The sequence below is a fragment of the Podarcis tiliguerta genome (assembly GCF_965153285.1).
Source record: "Podarcis tiliguerta genome assembly, chromosome: 7".
Classification (NCBI taxonomy): Eukaryota; Metazoa; Chordata; class Lepidosauria; order Squamata; family Lacertidae; genus Podarcis; species Podarcis tiliguerta.
This window is the reverse complement of record NC_139540.1, coordinates 23,448,866-23,474,498: the sequence shown is the minus strand read 5'-3', so window position 1 is coordinate 23,474,498 and position 25,633 is coordinate 23,448,866. Positions and strand designations below refer to the sequence as shown.

General features: G+C 42.4%; 1 protein-coding gene and 1 long non-coding RNA gene across 2 annotated transcripts in view; one reads left to right on the top strand and one right to left on the bottom strand.

The window, feature by feature from the left end:
• LOC310682598 lies at positions 1-6,072 on the bottom strand. The gene is made up of 3 exons (XR_014514039.1): positions 5,709-6,072; positions 3,368-3,563; positions 1-332 (listed from the first exon to the last, which is right to left on the bottom strand). It is a non-coding gene; the product is annotated as an uncharacterized lncRNA (long non-coding RNA).
• Positions 6,073-7,303: 1,231 nt separating this feature from the next.
• VPS13B (vacuolar protein sorting 13 homolog B) overlaps positions 7,304-25,633 on the top strand; it is a 382,518-nt gene continuing 364,188 nt past the window's right edge. The window contains exon 1 of the mRNA XM_083450859.1: positions 7,304-7,381. The gene's annotated coding sequence lies outside the window, so the exon portion shown is untranslated. The remainder of the gene's footprint in view (positions 7,382-25,633) is intronic.

Sequence of the window (25,633 nt, the reverse complement as noted above, 5' to 3'; positions counted from 1 at the left end):
GAGAGATTGAACCACTGATAAGCTGCACTTGTTACAGTAGTGTTGACAAGCATCTTCCTTCAGCCCCATGCTAGTAGTGAACAAAATTCAAGCCCACTTTTGACCAACTTGTTTGGTGGCTCCACCTCTTCAAGACTGCTGATATGAGCATTTTTCTTTTACCTGGCTTTTTTTCCACACTTTCCATGACTTTGAAAGGTCTTGTTTTATTTGTTGCTACTCCTTTTGCTGCACACTGCTATTTTGCATTTTGCCTCATAGTGACACATCTTGATTTATTGCTCTTGATTGTCGTCAGGCACCTTGTGCACCTCTGACTGGAATAACAGCCTCTAGACATGTAAGAAAAATAAAAAATAAAAAGTTGTATAAGGATGAAATGGCACCAACGGCAGGTAATTGCCTTCAAGCTTCATATCCGGAACACTTCTACTCTGGATAAAAAGTCATATCACTGAATACCTTGCTCTTCTGACAGTGCATATAGAAACTCTGGCCACATCTAAGCAAGGTCCGTTGAATCACTCAGCTTCTTTGTCTCTCCACTACAAGGTGCCAAGTTGCCCCACTCTGGCTGCAATCCTGTGCACACTTACCTGGGAGTAAGCACCACTGAACACCCAGTGGCACTTACTTTCAAGTAAGCATTCAAAATAATTGGACTGCACAACTTGATTGCTGGTAGCATTAAAGAGCCATTATGTCAGTGTACAGATCTATGTAAACAGCTGCCTTTTAAAAGTCAGACTCCTTGTCGATTTCCCCATATTGTGTGCTTTCTTTGTGTGCCTCCTCTGCGAGAGGTCAGGAGGACGGCAGCATGAGAACAGGCCTTTTCTGCAGTGGCACCCTGCTTGTGGAATGCTCTCCCCAGGGAGGCTTGCCTGGTGCCTTTCGTTCATATCTTTAGGCGCCAAGTGAAAACATTCCTCTTCTCCGAGATCTTTGGCTATTTAAACAATCGATGGCTTTTTGAAGAATGGCAGATGAAGGTGATGGACTATATGGAACTGGCCAAAATGACTGGCAGAATCAGAGACCAGGGAGAAGAGACGGTGGAGGAAGATTGGAAGAAATTTAAAGACTACTTACAGAAATATTATAAAATTAATGAATGTTAGAATGACGTCGGATGGAGGTTAAGGGGTTATTAGCAATAATGTGGTGAAGGAGTACGGAAAATTCGAAGGTTAAAAATGAAGAATTAAAAATATAACATATTAAGTTAAAGATAAAGATAAGACAGAGGGAAGGGATTTGCTGAATAAATATCTGATTTGGAATACAGAGAGGGGAGGGGAGGGGAAGTCGGGGAAACAAGCAAATGTAAGAAATATTATGAAAATGGAACTGTTTTTACCTGTTTTTCTTTTTCTTTTTGTATTTTTCTTTTTCTTTTTCTATGTGAAACTCTTAATAAAATATTATATATATAAAAAATAAACAATCAATGGCTTTTTAAAGTGTGTGTGTGTGAGGGGTATTGTTTTTGTTTGTTACTATGGTATGTATTTTTGCATTTTTATATTGTAAATTGTCCTGTGATCCTCGGAATAAGGGTGGTATAGAAATTTAAACAACAACGATGATGATGCTTACTCTGACAGGCAGCATGTCTCTGTTGCAACCGTATCCTTTTAACTGGAGACACATGAAAGGGTATGCTCTACCACAAAGCAATGGTCTCTCCTCAGCTTAACACAGGGCTGAGAATCCTCATTGTATTTGTTCTACCTGCCCCGCATGGCAATCCTTGCTCTGATCCAGTACGATTCCTCATGGTGGGTGAATAGAGGTGGAACACTCACAGATATGTTGAGACCTGTGCTTTCAAAGCAATGTGTCTTGTATCAAAGGTGAAGTAGCTGAGGGCTAGACAGCAAACCTGGTGGGCCTCTTCTGTCAAGCCCTTGCTGCAGGTGGATGAAACACGGCCCCGTGCTTCCATTCTCACCTTTTTACCTATTGTTTTTCATCCTATCTCTGCAGATCAGCTTTGATCAAATGTCCTAACATATTACTATAACACCTGCCTCTTCCTCATCTCTTTTTACATATTTCGCTGTGATTTGCCCCCCGCTCACTAGAATGAAAGCATTTAATTTTTAGCAGATACTAATGAATGCACAGTGTGATTAACAGTGCAATCCTATGTGTGTTTACTCAGAAGTAAGTCCCATTGTTTTCAGTGCAGCTTGCTTCCCGGTTAAGTGTTCAATTTACAGGAGGTCAATTTGCAATCTTGCAGATGTTTATCAGGGAATAAACCTCAGTGAAAATAGCAGAAATTGCTTCCAAGCATCGGTCATACTGTGTGGAGGCTTTTTCTAGCAATGATTTTCTTTTCTTTTAAAGCACTTTTAGGGCTGATTTTTATCATCTGAGGTCCATCTCTTTGTGCCCTCACCAAGGGAAATGTGGAGGGTGGCAACAAGAGAATGGGCCTTTTCAGTGGTGGCTCCCTGCTTAAGAAATGTTCTCCCCAGGGAGGCATGTTTGGTGCCATCACTGGCTACTTTTAGACACCATAACAACAACGACAACGATTTTATTATTTGTACACTGCCCATCTGGGTTTCCCTAGCCACTCTGGGCGGCTTCCAACAGAATATAAAACCACAGTAAAACATCAAACATGAAAAGCTTCCCTTCAGGTGTCTTTTGAGGCAAAAACATTTATCTAGGCAAAAGCATTCTCTTCAGCCAGGCTTTTGGCCTTTCACATAGAGGGTTTTAGATATTATGATTCCTTTAATATGTAGGATGTGTTAGATAGCCTGTATGAATTGTTGTAGTTTTTATTTCGTTTTATGTTTTATATTATAACTCACTTTCAGTTTACTCTTTGAAAATATGTGACTAATACTATATGAAAGAGAAGTAAGCATAACTGTCAACGTTTCCCTTTTCTTGCGAGGAATCCTATTCGGAATAAGGGAATTCCCCTTAAGAAAAGGGAAATGTTGACAGCTATGGAAGTAAACGAGATGGATTGAATTGTGGCAGCGCTAGTGGTGGACCACCAGGGACAGGTCTGGACCCCCCGCAAACCCTGAGAGCCAATGACATTATAATAACCAGCAACATTTGGGGTTGGCTATTCTGCTTCAGTTAGAGGAAAGCTTCTGGCAGTCATGTCTGCCATATTTTATTCCCCAGGGAGCTCCTGGGTCCCATTTGGGTCCACTGGCACTCTGAGAAAGGAACATAGAGGTGGCAAAGAATCTAGAGCTTGGCTCCACTTGATACAGCAAATCTACTCTCTAAAGGACTTTTTAAAAAGGAAAATGAGTTGTGGGGGCCCCCCTTCATCACCACTGCCATCGCCTGATAAACAGGAGGGGAAAGAGAGACTAGGGAGACCGACCAGGCAAGTTTTGAGGTCAAGTGAGGTAATGAGCAGGTCATCTGGGACATCCAGGAATTTGGAGTCAACATGTAGACCACACCCAATTCTATCTCTTTGTTCTATTGGAGCTGGGAGAGGCATGGCTGAGGCTCTTGGAGGCAGTCCTTGGAGATGGTGATGGGCTGCATGTGGGCCAATAAATTGAAGCTGAATCCTGAAACGACAGAGGTGTTATATTTCCTGAATTCTCAAGTCAGGGAGGTGGGGAGATGGCCTGTCCTGGAAGAATCAGGTCTGCAGATTGGGAGAGGTTCTGGATTCACTGGAGTCTCTGGTGTCCTCGGTGGCTAAGAGTGCCTTTTTCAGCTGTGTCCAGTTTGCCAGTTACAGTCCCTTTTGGACAAAAATGACTTCAAGTGGTCCAAAACGCAGCAGCTAGGTTACTGCCTGGGGGTTCTGTTTAGTACAGTACTAGCATAACCTCTGGCTCCATTGGTTGCCAATTAGTTTCTGGAGCCCAAATTAGTGTTTAAAGCCCTAAGCATCTGAAAAACCACTTACTTCCCTACAGAACCCCTCAGGTGTTAAGATAGAGAGAGGTGGCCCTCTTAGTAGTTCCACCATGCTCAGAAGCTCAAGGTGTGTAGCCTAGGAGAGGACATCACTGGCAGACATTGGGCTCTCAAATTTCAGCATTGCCCCATAACAACAACAACAACAACAAAAATAAATTTTATTTATACCCCACCCTCCCCAGCCAAGACTGGGCTCAGGGCAGCTAATACCAGATATAAAAACAATTGATTAAAATACAACTTAAAGACAAGATTAAAATACAACATTAAAATGCAGCCTCATTTCAGTAGAAACTCAAATCAAAAACTTTTTGGGGATGAAAACGTCAAATCTTCACCAAGGCCAACAGACTGGTCCTACGTGGGCCAGAAAAAAGCCAGGGAAGTCCCCAATTAGGAGTTCCATCACAGAAGGAGAAAGGAGAAAGGAAAGAGGGGGAGGGGGAGGGGGATCAAGTTGATCCAAGCCAAAGGCCAGGCAGAACAACTCTGTCTTACAGGCTCTGCAGAAAGAAATCAGATCCTGCAGGGCCCTGGTCTCATGAGGCAGAGCGTTCCACCAGGCCGGAGCCAGTGTTGAAAAGGCCCTGGCTCTGGTTGAGGCTAATGTAACCTCCTTAGGTCCCGGGACCTCTAGGGTGTGACTATTTATGGACCTTAAGGTCCTCCGCGGGGCATACCGGGAGAGGTGGTCTCGTAGGTACGAGGATCCTAGGCCATGAAGGGCTTTAAAGGTCAAAACCAGCACCTTAAATCTGACCCTGTACTCCACCGGGAGCCAGTGCAGCTGGAAAAGCACTGGATGAATATGCTCCCATGGCAGAGACCCCGTGAGGAGTCTCGCTGCAGCATTCTGCACCCGGGGAAGTTTCTGGGACAGCTTCAAGGGCAGCCCCGTGTAGAGCGAATTACAGTAGTCAAGCCTGGAGGTGACTGTCGCATGAATCACTGTGGCCAGGTCGGGGCGGGAAAGGTAAGGGACCAACTGCAATACTGAAATTACTTCCCCCACCCCGGCTTCCACTCGTGCTCCATTCTACAGCATTGTTTACTGCCCCTTGCAGTGTGGTGCCCTGTGTAACCACACTAGTCACATTAGCCTAAAACCACTTCTGAGGGTATTCCCTGTGGGAGCCCCTAAATTGTGAGACTCCCTCTGTATGGTTGTACATCTGGCACCTTCACGAAACAACTTTTACCTTCGCCTTCCTGCCATTTGCTCTCACAAAATAACCCCTCCTGAACTGTATTGCCCCCATAGGAGAAGAAATTACGAGGTTTCAGTCAGGTAAGTAGAAAGTTATAAAGGGGGGGGGTGAGAGAAGGGTACATTTTGAATGAACAAGGAAATGGTTAAACAAATCCTTACCTCTACCATTATGAATTCAGCATCCCACAAGTGATTTCAATTTTTATTTTTATTTTTACTTAAAAAACAAATCTTGACAGGAGGAAAAACCACTGAACTGCCCATCACATGAAGTTCAGCCCTACATTTTTAGTTTTTATTGGCTTGTTCCATGTGCGTTTGTGTGGAACTTCAATTCCAGATAATCATGATACAAATAAAACATTTCCTCACTGGAGTGAGGAAAATGAGTCAACTGAGATTTGAGGCAGCCTGTCTAACGTTATTTTGATATGCAGCAGGCCCAGAGTCCCTGTTTTTATTACCTGCAAAAGACTATCAGAGAAAGCATCAGCTATTCTTACACTTCTGAGGTTTGGCCCGTTCATTTGCTATTCCAGAAAAAGCAGTTAGATTGCAATTTCTCAATCACTACCTTCACAAGATGCTGCTTCAGAGGACTGAGCAGTTTCGTATGGGCTCCATCTTGGAAACATCTACACACACTTTGCTGATGGGACCAAGGAAATACAAAGGAAAAATTTGCATGACAAACAGTAGCTAGACAGGTGTACATGGGACCAGGAAAAGACCATGTCAAAATTCTAATGCATTTTTAAGAACAGGTGGTTGGGCTCCTACCTAAATCATTACAAGACCAAACTAGGCAGAACTTTAGCTCCATATTTGTGCCCTAAAGCCAGTGCTTTTGTTTCCTCTCTAAAAAAATGTTTAGGGGTGCTCTCATTTTCCTACTCATATTGAAATACTGCCCCTCAATGAGGCCAAGCTTAGATTCACAAAATGTTTAGGGGTACACGTACCCCTGTGTCCCCCCAGGGAAAAGCCCTAAAGTGCAGAATTTTTAAAAACATAGATTGCACCTCTCTCTGTGTGTGTGTGTGTGTGTGTGTGAGAGAGAGAGAGAGAGAGAGAGAGAGAGAGATCTGGATTAGGGGGGACTCTAGTGTATGGCTCTAGTGTATGGCTATGTAGTCCAATCTAGATCACACCTCTTGCACAGAAGAATAAAGGTAAAGGACCCCTGACAGTTAAGTCCAGTCGCAAATGACTCTGGGGTTGCAGCGCTCATCTTGCTTTACTGGCCGAGGGAGCCGACGTTTGTCCGCAGACAGTTTTTCCGGGTCATGTGGCCAGCATGACTAAGCCGCTTCTGGTGAAACCAGAGCAGCGCACGGAAACGCCATTTACCTTCCTGCCGGAGTGGTACCTATTTATCTGCTTGCACTTGACGTGCTTTCGAACTGCTAGGTGGGCAGAAGCTGGGAATGAGCAACGGGAGCTCACGCCATGCGGGGATTCGAACCACCGACCTTCCGATCAGCAAGTCCTAGGCTCAGTGGTTTAGACCACAGTGCCACCCGCGTCCCTTGCACAGAAGAATAAGCTCCTGTTAAAGAGAATGGGGCTTCCCCTCCTCCGTGCTTGCCAGTATTTGAAGTACAGTGGTACCTTGGTTTTTGAACGTAATCCGTTCCGGAAGACTGTTTGACTTCCGAAACATTTGAAAACCGAGGTGCAAAGGGTGGTCTGCAGAAAACTGAAAAAAATAACAGGTGCATTCGAAAACAGAAGCATTTCCTTCTGGGTTTTCTGTATTCGAAAACTGAAACGTTCAGCTTCCGATATGTTTGAAAACTGAGGTACCATTGTATTCTGAACTAATATTAAAGGGGGGCAAAGGATTAAAGTCCCACTACCGACATCCAGATAAGGCATCCTGTGCAGCCAAATTGTGTGTTTTAGAAACCAAACAATCCCTGTAGTTAAGAAGCTAACATTATCAGCTAGTGTAGCCCTTCGCTTCGGGGCCCTGATTTTAAAAATTTTAATGCTGACGAGCACAACTTAATAATTAGATAATAAGGCAGCACACCATGTTGTTATCGTTGGGTATAAGCAACCTTTCATACCCCCGGCCAGTAGAGGGCAGGCTTGAGACTAACAGATAGTCAGGTGAGAATACACTGTGGTTTCCCATTAGCTCCGCCCCTTCCTCCCATCTCTCTGCTTGATGAAGCAGCCAAGAAACTCGCTCCCACTTGTAGGCTTAGAATATGAACTCATCCTTGTAAATATGAAGAAACGGTAAGTAAAGAACCTGTTTTCTTCTTCTTCAGTGGGACCTCTATGTGTTTTATTTTACTTTTCTAAGCAGTGCTGGTGAATTAAATAGAATGTGAGATACACTGCCATTTTGGCAGCAAAACAGCTGCCATATCTTATACCTAAAAAAGCGGGGGAAATGGCAGATATCCTCACAGCATCCATGGGAACACAACCAAAGCCCACCAGTCAGGGACTGTGTTGGTGACAACACCCACACATAGCGAGAGCCAATGAACCCGCAAGAGCAAGGGACACGCCCACTAGCCCAAACTACAAAATGACACCACTGCATCACGAATCCATCAACCCCAACAGTATGAGAGCGAGAGAGCCAGTGTAGTGTAGTGGTTAAGAGCGGTGGACTCGTAATCTGGTGAACCGGGTTCGTGTCTCTGCTCCTCCACATGCAGCTGCTGGGTGACCTTGGGCCAGTCACATTTCTTTGAAGTCTCTCAGCCCCACTCACCTCACAGAGTGTTTGTTGTGGGGGAGGAAGGGAAAGGAGATTGTTGGCCGATTTGAGACTCCTTAGGGTAGTGATAAAGCGGGATATGAAATCCAAATTCCTCCTCTTCTTCTTCTTCTTCTTCTACCAGCCACAAGCTAGCTACATCTGAAGGCAACCCTGTATCTGGAAATTTTTAATGTCTAATGTTTTACCATTTTTTATGTGCTCTAAGCCTCCCAGAGTGGCTGGGGAGTGGCAGGTGTGCTTCTTCCCTGGGCCAAACCTATCTCACCCACAGCTCCACCCTATTTTAGCTGTGTCACCAGCACATCTTTGCCAGTAGAATCACTATCTTTTTAGAGCGTTCCACCAATGCATCTGTCATGGTGTCCAGGGATAAATGTGATGGCCACCAGATTTTGTTGGACTACAACTCCCATCAGTCCCAACCAACATTGCCAATGAGCAGACATGATCCAGCAACATCTGGAGGCCTCCACACTGCCTTGGCATATTTGTGTTCTGTCGGCATAGCGGACGTTCTGCCAAATCGTAGAGCCCTTTAACCAGCAGAATTTGAGCATAGGACTGTAAACCTAATTCATTTTTGTGGATTCTGAACATGCCTTATCGCTGATTGCTCATCAAAGACCAGTATAATTTTTCCACAACTATAGCTACTCATGACACCAGAAAATTAATCCTGAGAATATGACACATTTTCACAAAACTAAGTAAAAGCAAATAAATGGATTTATATTTATATTTTTTAACTCTGATGTCTCCTGTGGGTTAAATTATCAGGGCTTGATCTGGCTCCCATTGGAAAGAAAGGCAAAGCTCACATACATTTTCAATGTTTTGCTCATAGAACTATGAACAACTTTGCCTACGGTCTCAGGAAGGCAGGGATTACACATGATTGGAATGCTGTTGTTTATACTTCCACATGAACATAACAGGAATGTGAGGAATGCATGGTTTCATTAATCATGCCCAATCAAACCTATCACTTTTTTAGCATTTTAATTGCAGAATTATTCCAACCACAGAGTTATTTTGTTTTTATCTACTGAGAATACACATTTCTTTTCTAACAGTCTGCCTCTTTTTATTGGCTCTGACCTAAAAGCCTGTCAGTGAAAATAGAAACTACTGTGAGGGTGTGATCCTATGGGATGGATTAGTTTGCTGAGCGGCAGAAGGACGCTTGGGAAGGCCTCGAGATGCCCAGGTTTTGAAACCACGTAGTCTGCTTGTGGGGCAGCTGTGGGGCAGGAAATGCCTTGCTGTCTAGCTAGTGGATACATAAGGCCCAGAATTTGAGTATGCCATGGGCGTGGTGGGGGCAGATGTCCATAGTGGATACATGGCTGTTGGGGGGTTGAATTCAATGCTAGTACTACCCAGCATAGACCCACTGAAATTCATGACCATGGCTAACTCCGTTCCATTAATTTCAGTGAGTCTGCTCTGAGTAGCACTTAGCTACAACCATAGGCAGTGCAGTACTACTCAGGGAAAGTTTTACAAACAAGAAACAGGGATCCTGTGTCAAAAAGAGAAAACCAAATTGCTATCATTTTATTGCTGTCATTTGATTTAATTTATACGTCGCCTCTTTCCCTACTGTAAGCTGCTCAACACCTTACTAAAATAACAGCATTATAAACCCCACAGTTATCTGAATCCAACATAAAATTGATAAGCGTGGATAAATAACACTGCATGGATCCTGCTGTGATGCTTCCATAGAATTACAGGGGGAAATGTTTCAGGGCAGCTTCTCCTGTTCTTGTCAATGGAACATATCTTGGGAATTTCCCTCTGGATTGTGTTCCAGAACTTCCTGCCTATATATCTGGGTGCTGAAAATGCACCATTTGCTGTATGCTGGACGTCTATCGTCACAGGCAACAGTTACTGTAAATTTGCATTGGCATAATAAATAATGTTATCCTTTACTTCGTTGACTCCAAACTCTCCCCTGCTACACAAGCACATACACACTTTCACACACCTCTGTTAATATCAGATAGGATCCTAGGTCAGTTCTTTTTTATCACAATGTGTCTGTTGGGGCCACTTTCCCACCCTTTCCAGTTTGGTGTACAGAGAGGATTTGTCAATGTATGTATATTTTAAAACAGGGGTCAGCAAACTTTTTCACCAGGGGTCCTTCAGACCTTGTGGGGGGCCGGTCTATATTTTGGGGGGTGGGAAAGAACAAATTCCTATGCCCCACAAATAACTCAGAGATGAATTTTAAATAAAAGAACACATTCTACTCATGTAAAAGCACACTGATTCCCAGACCGTCCGTGGGCCGGATTTAGAAGCCGATTGGGCCGGATCTGGACCCTGGGCCTTAGTTTGCCTACCCATGTTTTAAAATAACAACAACAGTACAGGATCTTACTTTCATTAAGCTAAGCTTCCTGCTGATGTCATTCTTACATTACAAAGGTCTTAATTTAAACCATGACATAAATGCTTTTCATCAGTTTAATTCTTTCTTCCTTTCCTTCCCCCCCCCCCCGTCCCCTTTTTGGTTCTTTGTGCCAAAGTCTTGCATTTTTAAAAATAAAGGGTATGCTGTGTAATAATTGCTGCAGAACAGGCGGCTTTATCCTTAAATATGAAAGACAAATGGGGTGTGACATGCATGTGTTTCAACATGCAGAAGTTATTTCTACAGGACCTCACGTTTTTCCATTCTTTCCCCCCCATAGAATATTCAGCTTCCTTTGAATTTGACCTAATAATAACACTAGATTTCAAGCACAATTCCCAGAAATGATTGGGCCGGGAGGTGAAAACTAATTTGCCTTTTGAATTCTCCGTCTCACTGTCACACATACACATGCACACACTTCCACACAGGTACTTGTGGATTATATTTAATGACAGCCTTTTAAAAGAAGAGATGAGATGTTTCATTACACACACATATTCTGCTTTGTGTGATGCCAATAAAGGCCCTTTTCAGCAATGTCAGGAATAATATAAGTGGTTTCTTTTGCTTTGTTTGACGTACGACAGACATACAGCACTGATTACCGCCTTTCAAAGGTAATATTCCCCAACCCCCACAGAATGGACCCTAATTCAGCTTATCTACTGCAACACTTTATGGATGTTTCCCAGGAGTTTTAGAACTCATGAATATAAATTATGAAATGTACTTTGCGTTAACACCCAGATGAGGACACCATTCAGCACTCTCATTTTAAACCAATCTTTATGTTTCTTTTTAGACAAAAATTGATAGCAGTGGAGTTAGATTTATATTAGATACTGATTTAAAATTTATCTGAGATAGTGATTTTATCCTAATTTATTATATTGTCTTTCTTTTTGTCTGTGTACACACGCATGCAAACATATAATGGTTTTAATCGCTTTTTGTTCTTCTGCATATTAGTGATCTACTGTGTTTCCGTGAATCTTTAACATTTTTAATCGTATTAGTTATTTTATTATCTTAAAAGCTTAGATTGCCTTGGGAATGTGTGCATACAAATGGACTCACAATCATAATATGCCAGGGCTTGTCATGACTTTTAGTCTTTGTAAGGGACCTGGCTTTGCCATGCCGTAACTTTCTAACTTTAGAACCGTAACTTTAGGGACGGGGGTGGCGCTGTGGGTTAAAGCCTCAGTGCCTAGGGCTTGCTGATCGAAAGGTCGGCGGTTCGAATCCCCGTGGCGGGGTGCGCTCCCGTTGCTCGGTCCCAGCGCCTGCCAACCTAGCAGTTCGAAAGCACCCCCGGGTGCAAGTAGATAAATAGGGACCGCTTACTAGCGGGAAGGTAAACGACGTTTCCGTGTGCGGCTCTGGCTCGCCAGAGCAGTGATGTCACGCTGGCCACGTGACCCGGAAGTGTCTTCGGACAGCGCTGGCCCTCGGCCTCTTTGAGTGAGATGGGCGCACAACCCTAGAGTCTGTCAAGACTGGCCCGTACAGGCAGGGGTACCTTTACCTTTACTTTAACTTTCTAAGAATGTTTCTCAGATTGTTTTGTCTCTGTCCTTCCTTCACTCCACTGAATTTGGAATCTTGTAGCCTTCCCTTGGAAGCAACCAGGTCTGAAAAGAATAGCAGATTATTAATGCACTTATAAAAACAAATAAGGCGGAATTAAAGCACAAAATACAGATATGCTGAGAAGCAGGCTTTTTTGCATTATTATTTTTTTTAAATACATTTTTACAAAAGGGCAAAACTTGTTTCTACCCAACCAAAGGGATGTTAACTCCATTCATTGGTGGGAAGGCGCAGCTTGAACATATATCCCTTTCCTGACCCATAACACATAGCACTGCCTCTGGGGCCCCATCTGCAGCATACAATTAAAGTGGGATCATACCACTTTAAACAGTCATGGTTTCCCCCAAGGAATCCTGGGAAGTGTTGTTTGTTAAGCATGCTGGGAGTTGTTAGGAGACCCTATTCTCTGCATAGAGCTACAAATTTCAGAGTTCTCTGGAAAGAGGGATTGACTGTTAAACCACTGGAAATTGTAGGGCAGGGCATGGGGTATCCAAATCACTCTCAGCACTCTCCACAAACCACAACCCATGATTCTCTGGAGGCTGTTTAGAGTGCTATGATATTGCTTTTAAAAAATGGTGCAGATGGGACCTGGGACAGACTGGAGAGGGAACTTTGCTCTTTGTACCTAATCTCCAGCCTTTTCCTGCAGAGGAGGAGACTGAATGCTTGCCTCAAGACAGAGCAGGATGGGAGACAAGTTGCTTGTGCTGACAGTTCTCTTTGGCAAATAGGGATGATTAGGGCAGCAGTGACTCAGTTGGTTCCATTTAACTCAGAATTGTAGAGTTGGAAGGGGAGCTAAGGATCATCTAGTCCAATGCAATGAAGCAATCACAGCTCAACAATCCCGAGGGAGTGTGTTCCACTGTCAAGCAGCTCTTACCATCAGAAAGTTCTTCCCGATGTTTAGTTGGAATCTCCCTTCTTGTAACTTGAATCCATTGGCTTGGGTCCTACCCTCCGGAGCGGGAGAAAGCAAACTTGCTCCAACCTCCATGTGACAGCCCTTTAGAGATTTGAACATGGCTATCATATCTCCTCTTCGTGTCTCCTCTTATCCAGGCCAAACATACCCAGCTCCCTCAACCATTCCTCATAAGGCTTGGTTTCCAGACCCTTGATCATTTTGGTTGCCTTCCTCTGCACACCTTCCAGCATCTCAATGCACATCTTAAACTGTGGTGCCGTTAATGGACAGGCAAAGAGAGACAAATGTTTAGCCACGTGGTCTTAGTTTACTGACCACATCAATAAGTCAGCACAGTTATTGCAAACTCCTATAACATATGTACCCCGTATCTTTATGGAGACCACTAATTAATGTCAGGGACTGGCAGGGCTCCAAGAAAGGGCCTGAAGAGGCAGGCACTGCGACCACTTCCATTTAAGAGAAGTCACAGGTTGTTTGCATGCGCCCCATCAGATGAGGTTACTTAAGCTTGGGGGTGGGGAGACGTAGTGATGCTGTTACTCCAACAGTCCAGCTTGGAGTGCAAACCTGGGGGCGGAATGCCAGATACTTTGTCGCCCGGAATGTGTGTGCATGTTCTGTGCACCTTTGGAGCTATTGTAAATGCATGCTTTGCCAATGAAGAAGCAAACTACCGGCTGTTTGTCCTCCCTGGGCTGGGTGGCCTCAGGACAATTAATCAGTGAACCTACTATGTATGTACCTTACTGTTACTTTTTGTAACTGACAATCAAATAATATGTACGTTACGTTTATGGTGTTGCTGCTGAAAAATTTAATACAAGTTAAAAACAAAACAAAACTGTGGAGCCCAGACTAGAAATAGTACTCCAGTTGGGGTCTGACCAAAGGAGAATAGAATGATACTATTATTTCTTCTGATCTGGACACCATCTTCCTGTTGATACAGCCTAGAATTGCATTAGTTTTTTTTGCAGCTGCATCACACTGCTGACTCACATTCAGTTTGTGGTCTGCTAGGATCCTTTTCACATGTAATGTTGTCAAGCCAGGTGTTCCCCATCTTATATTTGTGCATCTGATTATTCCTGCCTAAGGATAGAAGCTTATATTTGTCCCTGCCGAAATTCATTTTCTTAGTTTTGGCTCCGTTCTCCAATCTGTTCTCCCATCACCCTTGATTTATGATGGTGATCTAATTCATTATTTAAATTGATTTTAACAATAGTGAAATTTCCAGTTTCACCGTTTTTGCTTTGAGCAACTTGTATTTGTACTCTTGCTGCTCCCTTTAGGAAGAAGCAAAGCATAGAAAAATTCAAATTATTTCCCTCTTTTTAGGGGGGGGGGGGGAGATTCTCTCCACAAAATAAAAGTGGCATCAAAGTCTTCTACCGTGAGGTTTATCTCTTGAGGTTTAAATAGGGTAAGTAGGAACCTGTGTGGAATACTTAGCAGGTACTGGAGAGTCTTATGTTTAAGATACAACCTTATATTGTTCCAGAAAAGGAAACAACCACAATGCTCCTGAATACCACAGATTATTAAGTTTCTATCTCACTCACAACATAATGAAATCCACATCTCCTATCGCTGGATGGCAAAAGAGGACAACAATTGCCCTAACAGTCACAAGTTGATCTTGTTTGGGCAGATATTTCTTCATGATCTCAGGGATGGCAGAGGAAAGGAAATTTCAGGAATGCATCCCTATAGTGAATTACTCTTGGGTAAAGCTATTCCACACATTACAACAGTGGCCCTCGGTCTGGGCCTCTTGGGAGTGTAGGGCACTTGGATGGGGGCATCAGCTTCTAGGAATAGATACAAATGAGGTAGACTGAGCCTTTGTTTGCCCCAATGCCTAGAGCTGGGTGGTTAAATGCCCTTGCCAGAGAACCTACACTAATCAGTGTTGGACTTCAAGGGATGACTACACCTGTGTAGCCCCATCATGCCATGGGAAGAAGAGAAACTTGCAATGTATTCCTGGGCATAATTTTAAGGGGGGTGTCAGAGAGACAGAACCTCTTTTATTCCTTTTCTTATGCCAGTGTTTGTTGGTGCCCCAGTCTGAACACAGCAGCAAACTGGATATACTGCCCTTTGCAGATACACACAGCCTCTCAGTATTCAGGTACTCTGTCATGCAGCCAAATCTTTTGTTTATGTCTTGTGGTTATCAGAAAATACATTTCTCGTCTTTATTTTGAGCAAGATCTTGACTCTGTGTTCATTAGATCTTACCACAGATCTCTGGCAGACACTCTTAAGTCACAATAAGATATAGAGAGTGTGGTGGGGTGGGGGCTGATCCCTGACAGTTAAGTATCTTCTATGAATGCCCTCATAATACTGGCATTCTCATGTTTCAAAGAAGCGCTAATTTTCATGGTTCTTGACAAGCCATCTCTTTAGATCCACTATCACATTCTGATAGGAAGCTACGGGGTGTAATGTCATAAGAGAGATAATAATTCAAAGGCCTTTTCTCCCGTTATGAAGGGAAAGGAAGAAGCCCATAAATCTAAGAAGCAGGCATGTACATGCAAAGTATCTGTAACTGCACCGATGCTTGTGTGATGTCAGCCACTCCACTCATTCAAGTGTAGAAACTATAAGCTCAGTTGAGCAGCATTTGTTTACATTACTGAGGTGCAAGGGAAGGGCTGGAGCCGGTTTTACTCCTCTGTCAAAACCAGAAGAGGCCTAATTTGGTTCGTAATAACAGAAGAGCGGTGCGGCATCAGGCTCAAGGACTTACCTAGTCCAGCTCCTATTTCCCACAGTGGCCAGTCAGAAGTTTATGGGAAACCCAAAGCAAAGCAAATATTTAATAAAAACTAATTAAAAACAAAAGAGATCCCAGCAACTGGTATTTGGAGGCAGGCTGCCTCTGATCCTGGAGGCAGGATATAACCATCATGACTAGTAGACGTTGACGGCCTTATCCTTTATGGGTTTGTTTGATCTCCCTGTAAAGCCATATAATCAGCAGAAGTGTGTCTGCATTCTCAGTGTCTACCCAGTCTCCAGTCTAAGCGACTTGTCTTGAAAACCAGTACACAAACTTATGCAAATAAATAAATAAATAAATACACTCAACAAGTCACTCTGGGTAAAAGGTGCTGTTTCCTGTTTCTATCCAATACTGTAGGCTTAGATTACTTAGGTGAGGAATTCCGCCTGCAGACCAGAAGGTCGGCCTTTTAAGAGACTGTAGTTCTCAAGGAGGTCGAACCCAGGAGAGCTGGTTTGGAGGCAGAGGCTCAAAAGGCCTCTAGACTTCATTGGAGCAAGTTGCTCACTCCATGGTGCTGCCATGTCTTGTGGGCTTCTCTGCATGGCAGAACAGGGTACTGGTTATTTATTCTCTGGTCCTGCTTTTGGGTTTGCCTTGGATTTCCCCTGGCTCACTCCAGACCTCTGCCCATTACTGAGTCCTGGTAAACACCCAGCAGACTAGCAATACAACTTAAGAGTTCCCTTGTGTCTGACCATTTGCTGAAGAAACATCTGCCTTCATTAGGAGCTCTCCTTGGTCCTGAAAATCCTGACCATGACCTTCTACATGGAAACCACTCCCTACTATTTGATTATTCAAGGTTAAAGGCCTGCTCTCTTGCTGAGTGTCATGGAGGATGTTATGGGCCAACAGTTGGCTTCACCTGCAGAACAGCAGCCTGAAGGAGCAGAGGCAGGAGATCAGTAGGGGGAAAACGCCTCCCTCTTCACTTTCCCAGGGCCTTCTGTTGTTCCACAGTCTGAAAAACAGCCACTAGGTTGTTCTACGGTGTCTGGACTGGATCCAGACAGTATTCTGCCTACTTTTTTATTCTGCTGTTGGTTTCTGTCCATCATTCCTCTATCTGTCCTTGCCTTGCTGAGTCAATGGCACTGAGTCCACGAGAGTCCCTGACTTCTTCACAGCACAGGTTCTGTGCATTCTACATTTTCTAAGAGATTGAGCCGTGAACCAGAAAGTCCCTGCTTCAGACCTCATCTGTATCAGGGATTAAGTGGAAGTCTTAGGCAAGCCACTATCTCTGTCACACTTTCCATCAGCAATATGGCAATAATAATAATAACCTACCTTGTAGGTGTGGTGTAAGGGCTATTGAGAAAACTTATGTGGAACACTCTGAAAATAGCTGCTACCATCATCATCTCATCTACATAACTGTGTTGCAAGCTCTCATATTTATCTAGGTGGTGTTTTTTTAAAATTAGTCAATGTGTCTGGAACCCAGTCCTTTAAAATGCCACAAATCCGAGAACCAGAATGCTGAAATAACTAAAATACATTTTGTCAATTAATCAAACTTCCATTTGCTTTCGAAATTTGGAGTTTATTTACATGTAAGCTTTAGAATATGGTGGAAATGAGGCTTTGTATGTAGCAGAGCAATTTCCACAGTTGTGATGTATTGAAAGTTAGCCCCCTAGTCCTAAGGCAGCATTCTTCAGATAGGTAATTGCATTTTTAATATTCTATGGGGATGGATCCTGCAAGTAGAAAACTAGCAGAACAGGGAGTTGGTACAGTAAGAATCTTGCTTTTAGATGGGCTAGTGTTTTTAGGGAGTTTAAAAATAAAAATAAAGAGAAAATTATTCAGAAGTAGCTTCCAATACCTGCAGACTGAAATTAGAGACCACTCTAGCACTAAAGGATGCTACCATCTCTTTCTGCTGGGATAATGTTGTATTTTCCAACTCATTGAAAACTTTTTTTTAAAAAAAGTGGTTTCAGAAACAGAGAGACTTAAGTGGAGAGCCTCAACAAAACACCACAAGTTACTGTATTCAGATTCATCAATAGTAGAGGAAACACCAATCTGTGCCTTATTCATGTTAGTTGTGAGAAACTTGTGTGGGGAGAAAGGCTTAAAGATCTGTTGCATGCAGAAGCTGAATCCCTCAATGCTTCTAAACTTTTAAGAAAAACACCACGTACATTTTTAGTATTAATAATCAGGACTAGAAACTTGCTTTTTAAAAACCTGATGTTCCCCGAATTCTTCAGGAGCTGTTTTGTGATATGCCACTTTTAGGGGCATGTCTGTATGGGAGCGTCCCTCACTAGAAGTTTGGTAAACACCACAGTGCTTGAAGCATGGGAATGAATCCCTGAGAAAAGTAGGGTAGGCTGTGGCGTGGGGATTAATATGCCAACTCTGCTCCTTCCTATTTGTGAATTATGATTAATGTTACTGAAACGGAACAACCCACCCCCATGTGGGGACATGTCACCAGACACTTTGATGTGAAGATACCCTGAGGCTCATCAGTCCTGATTCATAGATGGTTTTCTGTATTCCAAGTTACAATATGTGCATCTGATAAGGCTGTATCTTGGAGATGTTTGTCCCTAACATTGGAAGCTGTCAATACCCAGGGCAAAATAAACAATTTAAAACATGAACAGACTACGGTGTTTAGTAATCATGGAATGTTTCTAGTTCATGCAGGGATTGTCCTCAGGCAATTCAATCATCATAATTGCAGTTTCACATTGTCTTCTGACATATACTTCTCTGTGTACTCCAGAATCTGGGATACTTTATTTTGAATAATCATGGTTGTCTCCTTCAGGGTCTAAAGAAGCAAAAAAACCCATCAACTACATTCCAAAATAAACTCTCATAAATGAAAAATGACTGCTTGCAGCACTGCTTCTCAACATCTTCTCTTTTTTTAAAGTGTTTACAAAATTTCCTCCTCTTCAGAAGCAGTGAAGCACAAAGGTGATCATAGTCAATTTTATATTTGGATATTTCCTAGTGTTGCTGAAGTCAATGGGAGATTTCCCATTCAATGTCACAGAAAGTAGCTTTTCACCATTAATGTGCTGATTTAGCAATTTATTATGACGCACAGGCCAGTTAGTTGCAGCAGGCTGCAGGTAAACAGAGACATTTAAAGATTGGGTTACAGGAGCAGGCATTAGTGTCTGCTTGTCAACACGCTCAACAATTGAAAGCTCCCTGGCAGCCAATAAATTGTTAGGAAAGTGGCCACAGGAAAACTGATGGCTGGGGGCTGCTGCTGACATTATTATTTTCCTAGGGAGTAGAGGGAATAAAACATCCAAAATGTGCAAGCTACTTTGCTGATTGCGTTCAGTTAAACTACAAAATTCTCTAGCACCACAAGGTGCAGTAATGGCTGTCAAGATGGATGGTTTTAAAAGAGGATTAGACATGTTCATGGAAGACAAAGATATATGCCATCTGTAGGGTTAGAGGTAGCATGTTTCTGAATACGAATTGCAGGGGAATAGCAGCACCTGTGTCCTGTTTCTGGGTTTCCCCATAGGCATAGGTATGAACTTCCTGGACTTGGGTGGACTTTTGGTATAACTGGGCAGGGCTGTACTTATGGAAGATTAACAGGATATAGTATATCACTTCAGATACATACCAATAGCTTGAAAAGTACACAGGTAAGCATTGAGTGTTTCCTCCCAATTTATTTTTTACTCACATGTGTGAGACCTCACGTGTATAACTCACGTAGCAAGCAGCCCCCAGCTGACTTTAGAACAGTGTTTCCCAAATGGTGGGTCCTGGTGGGTACCTGGGTATGTTGCACAATGTGGAACCCCTACCCGCATTTCCAGCGGCTTTTCAGACTCTGGACACACATGCTTTGGTCTAGAAAGGATTTTTGAATTATACAAATAGAAAGACTGGAATTGTCCCAGCGCAAGCATCATCCTGGATTCAAACAACTGCACAGCAGTTCCACATGCCCAAGGGGCCCCTGAGCTTAGGTCTGGCTGCATGCCAAAGCTTTTTTTTAAACTACTGAGAGAAGTTTCTCAAAAGCAGCTTGTGATAGGGCATGAAAGTCTGTCATTCAAAGAGCAGGGGAGTCAAAAGTCCCACAGGGGATGCCGAAAACCATGGGCGCACCCAAAATCCAAAACAGATTGTTGGCCATACAATGCAGGAATACTAGGCCTACATCTTCTGCCCCTTCTATTTTCCTTCTTATCTCACAACTATTCAGTTTTTAGGGCATAAGGATTATCTACTTACTTTTCTTTCTCAGCTCTCTCGTTACATCTGTTTTTTTGTCGTTCTCATGACTGGGCCAGTGGACTAGGAAGAGTTGAGTACAGTGGTACCTCAGGTTAAGTACTTAATTCGTTCCGGAGGTCCGTTCTTAACCTGAAACTGTTCTTAACTTGGAGCACCACTTTAGCTAATGGGGCCTCCTGCTGCTGCCGCACTGCCGGAGGACGATTTCTGTTCTTATCCTGAAACAAAGTTCTTAACCTGAAGCACTATTTCTGGGTTAGTGGAGTCTGTAACCTGAAGCGTATGTAACCTGAAGCGTATGTAACCCGAGGTACCACTGTAATTCATTCCTTGTTGGCAGTAAGCCTTCTTTTGTATGATATTGCTGAAAAATAAAATAAGATTACAGATATGTGGCCCAGGACCTTAATACCTCAAGGACCACCATTCCTCACGTAAACCAACCCAGACACTGAATTCATCATCTGAGGGAGATGCAGAGGGAGGTAACACAAGAACAGACCTTTTTAGGGATGACTTCCCATTTGTGGAATGAATTCCCCAGGAAATAACACCTGGCACAATCACTGCCTGCTTTTAGGCAACAGGCAAAAACACCAGTATTTACTCAGGCTTATGTTTTTTAATTGAGAAGGTGGTTGCATAATGTCAGTGGATTTTGTTATGACCGTCCTTTAAGTGGGGTGGGTAAGAATTGTTCCTTTAAAATATGTTGTTGGAAGAGTACTTTAGTTTATGTTTATTGTTGTTTTTGTCTGATTTTAATGCCGTCGTTATTTTATTTTTACTATGCGCAAGTCATTTTGAGGCACTTGAGTGCAAAAATGCAACTAATAAAAACAAACAATTTGGACTGAGCAACAGCAGCACACATACAATCACAGCAGGTTTTAGCCACAAGTTCATGTGGGTTAGACTAAAAAAACAACCCACACAATTCTGTGCCATAAGCCTAGAAGTTTGTGCAAATTGGCATTGAAATTATATGTCACATGTACAGGATATCTACAATGTATACTGGAATAGATAAAGATAGAAGCTTCTCCATGATGCTAATTTGCTCATTGCACCCCTGCAATTCCCATTAACCACATCTGCAGATTATAGGTTGCCAGTCTTCTTAGTCATTTTTGTCCCTTCCAAGGGAGTGTCCTTGGCAGATAGCATGAATACATACTACCAACACACAAACATGATGGGTGGATCTGTTTACCTTATTATTGAGGACAAACAGATGAGCTTGAATAACAGCCCCAATGCCCAAGACATATTTTTATTTAAAAGTGAAGTGAAACTAAGGAGCTTTGCAATATTTAAAGATGCTAGGAACCTAGGTTTCAACCTTGAGCTTCAGGTTTTGCCAATGAGATCACGTATTGAATAGCATTGAAGCTGAAAGTACAGTAAAATGTTGACAGACAAAGAATGGGTGGGAACTGATTATATACATACCTACCTACCCCCCCCCCAAAAAATTATAATATAATGTTGCAGTTTCTGTACAATTGGACTTTGTAGGAAGCAAAAAAGGGACTGACAGCTAAAATGATAAAAGTGCAGTACAGGCAGAAGCCACACGTATTTGCAAAGAGAGAGACTCGATATCTGAGTTGGTTACAGCGTGGTGCTGGTAATGGCAAGGTTGCAGGTTTGATCCCTGTATAGGACAGCTGTATATTCCTGCATTTCAGGGGGTTGGACTAGATGATTCTCAGGGTTCCTTCCAATTCTATGAACTTCTCTTTTTTTGCAGTTATGGAATATATATTTTTAAATAATAATTTTTATTAATTTTAACATATAAATTATAATACATACCACAAAACTTCATCACTTAAATAATCTTTTTTTGTTTGGACTTCCATCAGCACCTCTGATGATCTACCATTTTGACCACTTCTTATGCATTTCTTAAATTCATATTGCCTTTAATTATTTTGATTAATGATTCTATGAACTTCTAGTGGTATCTGTTCCCTGGTAGGCTATTGAATAAACTCAGCATTTGGTCCTGGAGTTACATTCTCTGCTGATGCTCTTAGGCCTTCATTCAATCAAAATGTTCAGAAGTGTAGGAGAAAATCTTGAGCTTCAAGGGGTACTAAAATTATTTGGGAGCTGGAGCAACTGCCCTGTGAGGAAAGGCTGCAAAACTTGGGACTTTTTAGTTTAGAAAAAATGTGAGTTTTGGGAGGACATGATAGAGGTATACAAAATTACACATGGGATGGAGAATTTGGGGTCTTCCAACATTCAGCTTCATTGAATGATTCACTAGTCTTCTTCACCCCTAATCTTTAGCACTGCTGAGAAGATATACATGCACTTGGGCTGTTAGTACTTCTTTTTGTCTGTCCTGAATCATCCAATGAAGCCCCATTGGGATGAATGGGCTTACTCCAAGGTAAATTCTTATAAGATTGCAGCATAAATGATTCAAAGATGTCTCATATACAAAATCTAGCATACGTATATCTATTCATTAAGTCCATCTATGGCAGTGTATTCAGACAGCTTAAGCAGAAGAAAGAATAATAATTTTGTATTATATTTGTTCATCGCTATTTATGAAACATCTCAAAGTGAGTTACAAGACAATTAAAATACAGTACAACTTGCAATTGTTCCTTATCAAAACTTGCACTAAGTATGGAAGTAAAATCCAGACCCAATTTGAGACACATGGCTCTACACCTGCCAGAGTTTGCACAGAGGACAGTGACTGCTCTCGTTCCTTGTGTCCTGCTGCCTAATGAGACTGGTGCTGGTTCCTAGTTCTCAGTTCTTTATTCGACACAAGCTGCATAAACTGCCTGAATAGGAAACTCAAGCTTCCACAACTTTGCATCTCAAAATCCTTGGGGACATACCAAATTATATATCCCTATTTCTGGAAAAAGTCCCCTTAAAGAATTCCCAGCATTATTTTTTAGCTTTTATATGTCCAAGCCACTGGGTTTGCGCCACAAATCCAGCTTCAACATCATCCCATCCTAGCACCGTTATTATAACTGTTTGGGTGAGTCTCCCTCCTTCCATGCCACCACTGCAGTTTTACAGCTCTGGGCTGTGAAAGGTGCCTGTTCTGTGCCTAATGTCAAGATGACAAAGTTAACTCTCCAGTTCCTTGGGGGTGAAGGGAGTTTTGGTTCTGCATAAATCAACCTGCCCCCCTGTGTGTCTGCATGCGCTTCCTGTTCATCTGGGGAAACTGTGCATTTCCCAGCCTTGGGGTTTACTTGTGCTGCCTTTGACAAGCGCTTTCATCAGTCTTGTGGTTCTGTTTTCTGACCTGTTCAGTGGGAACAATGGAATCCTCTTGCGATGAATTTGTGATGTTTGTGCGGCTCTCCTGGGAATGCATCGCTAAGCATGGCACAGGGTGGCATTTAGGTCTTTTTACCTCATCATTATTTGCCTGAAATCAAATAATATTGGCAAGGAAACAAAGAAACAGATCGGGCGGGGTGAAGACAGTGCAGCGATTTGCTTTTCACAAACCAGAGAAGCTCTTGAGAAGCCCTTGTAATTTCTCTCTCTCATCATTCATTCATTCATTCATTCAGCCTGCCTCTTAAAGTCAAGCACCACCATTCCATACCTGTATTTACACTTCTCAAGTATCCTTTACCCTCAGCTTTTCATCACTTTACAACATTATGTAAGATGGAACAGTGAGTACTCATTTCTCTTATTATTAGGGAAGGACATCATACTCAAACGTTACAGGCATAATTGCAAAGCTGTTATAAATCATGGGCTGTCACTGAATCTTAGCCTCCCATGGTGCCATATCCCTTTTGTGTGCTTGTTACTTTAGTGCCTTCTTCTGTGTTTGAAAACGAAAAAGCTCTCTTTGCTCTTCTTTTCCACATTAACGAAATGCATTTCTCCCATTTGTACAACACAACAGCATTGCTGACAGCTGTGAACCCGTCCTGATTCACGCCCACACACTTGTCAATCAGGCGTAATATTGCAAAAAAGGAAAAAAGCTTGTGTTGCAACATTAATCAACATTAATCAATGGTGAATGCAGTCATGGTATGACGTTAATGTTATAATATATTTACTTTTAATTGGCTTTGATTAGGCAGCAGCTACAAGCGGAACACAAAGTATGTTGCCACTCCTGTTTGATATGCTGTAGAAACGGGGCTTTGAATATGACCTATCTTGAATAGACAACATAAGAAGAGTGTGCTGGATCAGGCCAGTGGCCCATCTAGTCCAGCAGCCTTTTCTCACAGTGGCCAATCAGATGCCTAGGGGAAGACCAAATACAGGACTTGTGTACAAAGGCACTTTCCCCACATGTGATTCACGGTAAGTGTTATTGAGGGGCATAGTTTTGAGATACCTTCTGGTTCTCTAAGCCAGGGTTAGACATCTTGGTGCCCTCCAGATGTTTTGGACTCTACCTCTCATTAGGTCCAGCCAGCATGGCCAATGAACAGGGAAGAATTGGAGCCCATGACATCTGCTCTAAGCTATCATTTCACACCCATCCTCATCTTCCTTTGCATTTACACAATATATGCACCATAGCAGACATCTAGGCATCTTTCCCCTTTGCTGTTGAACATTCCAGTGCCATGCCAGGCTATGCCTGGTCATTTGCTACCAGTGTTTTAAATTTCTGCAGAACTGGGGACTTGGCACAGCCCTCCATCATGCAGTTAAGGAGCAGCTGAAGTTTTAAATGAGCTTGGTTTTAAGCTTCACTTTTTTTGTTTTAAGTATCTCTCACAAATACAGGCATGGAAATGAATTGATTGGGATGAAGAAGGAACAGATCTATAATCTGTTTCCTAGCCCAGTGCGGATATATATACATCTTGAGTTTGAGATAAAGAGGTTTCAGAAGAAGCTGGTATATTTCCCTAACACAGCTAGGGAGATGCATATCCAACTTTTGGAACTGTGGAGTTTTTAGTGCCTGCATAACTGTTAGCTTGCGTAATGATTTTATTCAAGGCAATTAGCTCTTAACATTCCTCAAAATAGAAGCAGAATTATAAAATGTGCAACCTTACGAAGGTAGAATGATTTACCTGGACAATTCACAATGCAGGTATGTCTTTGGAGGACTGAACCCGATGAAGGAAAAGGCATACTGGACAAATGCACTTTACTTAAAAAACAGTATTTTGTTTTAGCTTTTAAAAAAGTCATCTTAATTAAGCATAGCTCAGAGATAGTTAAGCTTGTTATCAGGAAGAAAATATGAAATAAATGGGAACGGAACTCCCAAGTTGAACTGTCACCTGTGTGATAACTTCATGTACGGTATTCACACCTTGATCTTTGCACAATATTATTGCATTCCTGGCACAGATAATACATGGTTTTTAGGATATATATTATAAATTGATTCAAGATAAACTCAGCCTATGGACAAGGACTGATAGAGTAAGCAAATACTGTGTGTGTGTGTGTGTGTGTGTGTGTGTGTGTGTTGTTACATTTCTTACTAGTCAAAGTTGACTAATCTCATGCCTTTGTAAAATGCTATCTTCACTTAGATCTTCTTTAGTAGACCATCCATCAATCATAGAACAACAGGGTTCCAACTAAACTTTTTAAATCAACAACACTCTTATGTCAACGCACCACTGGATTCTGTGTTCATTAGTGACTTCATCTGAGTTACAGGAATATATGATCTTGTGCAAACAGGAAGTAAAGGAAATCATCAGCATAAGTACTTCCCCTTTTCATACGGCAGTCCTTCCTTCCTTCCTTCCTTC